Below are 2,361 nucleotides of genomic sequence, written 5' to 3' on the forward strand. Positions count from 1 at the left end.
TTGCTTGTTGCTATTGATGGCATCTCTTAGAGTTAATCCCACCTTCCAAATCCCACCTTAAGCCTGAGGCCAGACCGGTGGACCCACCACCCCCTCGCATGGTGGATGGTTCACCGGCCTACACGGTGAACAAGTTATTGGATTGCTGTCAGGTGGGGGGCCAGGTCCAATATCTCATAGATTGGGAGGGCTATGGCCCAAAGGAGCGCTCTTGGGTTCCGGCAGCTCAGATTCTTGATCTGGATCTCATTCTGGCACAATCAGGTGGATGGTCTTGGGCCTTCTGGAGCCGCCCCTTGGAGGGGGGGGTCCTGTAAAGGGGCCACGAGGCACTCCCCTCTTTCTCTCTCTTTTCGTAAAAAAGAAAATATATATATATATATTTTTTTGCCTCTAGCGCTAAGAGGGATTACTTTTCTGCCCTATATTACCTTTTCCCTCTTCTCTGTCTAACCTAGCTGGTGGATAGGTTAGCCTTTTTACTTTGGTTTCTGTTCATTGTTTATTTTCAGCTTAGCTTCCTTTGTTCTCCTTTCCCGCTTTTCTTGACCCACTCTCTCTTAGGGCAGTCTGTCAGTTGACATCACCAGTGGCACAGTGCATTTGTCAGATATGCCACATAACTTACTCTGTACTCGCTGTCAGCACATTTTTGTGTTTAGTTATTCCTCTTATTTCACAACAGCATTGCCTCCCTTTCTATTCCAACTCCATTCCTATACCTTTTGTTTGTTTATTTTTAGTGTTCTGATCTGTATCCCAGGGACTACCTAGTCCAATGGATTTCTCTCTGCCCTTCCACACCAGCATCCTAGGTTCGAACCCAGCTCCCTGCAAACCCCCATATCAGCTTTTGAGTCCATCTTGGTGGTATATTCCACCAGGATAATTATCTGAGACTGAAAAGAGATTTCGTATCCTCTTGCACTACTTGCTCACAATGTAAGATCCCCAAGACCCTTCCCGCTGGCAGACTCATGCCCCTACCCTACCCTCATCGTCCTTGGTCCCATATCGCTGTAGATTTCATCACAGACCTTCCTGACTCGGTTGGTAACTCTACTATACTTACCATAATGAATCGGTTTGATTTTACTTTCCGGACTTCCCACTGCTTTCCAGACGTCTGAGACCCTTTTCCCCCCAGGTTTTTCATTTTTATGGTATCCCAGAGGATATTGTGTCAGATTGTGGACCACAGTTTATCTCCAGGATATGGTTGTCATTTTTTGAAAGGTTAGGAATCACAGTTAGCCTTACGTCCAGTTATCATCCTCAGCAAAACGGTCAGTGTGAGAGGATGAATCAGGAATTGGGGAAGTTTGAGACTCTATTGTCATGATAACCCTGCGGACTGGTCTTGCTATTTGCCTTGGGTGGAGATGGCCCAGAACTCGTTGATTAGTTCTATGACAGGCATGACCCCGTTTTAGTGTGTCTTAGGTTTCCAGTCTCCACTGATGCTTTGGTCTGCTGAATCATCAGACGTTCTTGTAGTTGATGATTGAATGCTTAGAAGCAAAGAAGTTTGGGAACAAATTCACCAACGCATAGAGAATGTGCTGTATAGTTAAAAGAGGCAACTTACTTCCCAAATATATTGGTCCTTTCAAGATTCTCAAAAGTATTAATGAGGTGACTTATAAAACTGACATTCCTATTTAATACAAGGTCACTATTTAATTCCATGTATCTCTTCTGAAATCTATGATTCCAGGAATACTGGACGAGTGGCCAACATGGTCGTCCTTGCTCTTTGGTTGCCCTGGCCTACTGGGGGGGTTAAGCTGGTAGCTCCCGGGTCTGCCTCCAAACTTTGACGATCGTGCATGACTCCATATCCCAGAGTCCCTTTTGTTCCTCCATGACAACCAATCAGAGATAGTTTTCACGGTCCATGTAATCAGAGTACAGGTTTCACCTGTATCTTTTGTTTTGTTTTGGTATTTAAGCTTACATGTTTTATGATCGCGTTGCAAAGTATTGCCATTGATTATTATTGCATACCGAGCGTTTAAGTACCTGTTCTTTCTGTCTACTGTTTTGCCTCTCATCTTGCCCTTTTGGTTTGATGTTTGCATACTGCCCTTCTCTGGTGTTCACTTCCACGTCGTTTATTGATTACGTCCCTGCTTTTGCCCTATACTCTTCTGCCTCATTGGTTTCGACTTAGATCTGGTTGAATTACTGTTTTTGTGGATTACCCCTTTTCATTATAAAAGACTCTCACTTTTACACAAGCATCTGGTTCACTTCTCTGGCATAACACTCTCAATAAAACTCGATCAAAAGAATTGGCCATTCAAAACAGGTACATTTGGACAACCCATTTTAAATTACTGTAAAATACAATGCCCACAA

The sequence above is a fragment of the Salminus brasiliensis genome, chromosome 10 (genome assembly GCF_030463535.1).
Source record: "Salminus brasiliensis chromosome 10, fSalBra1.hap2, whole genome shotgun sequence".
Lineage (NCBI taxonomy): Eukaryota > Metazoa > Chordata > Actinopteri > Characiformes > Bryconidae > Salminus > Salminus brasiliensis.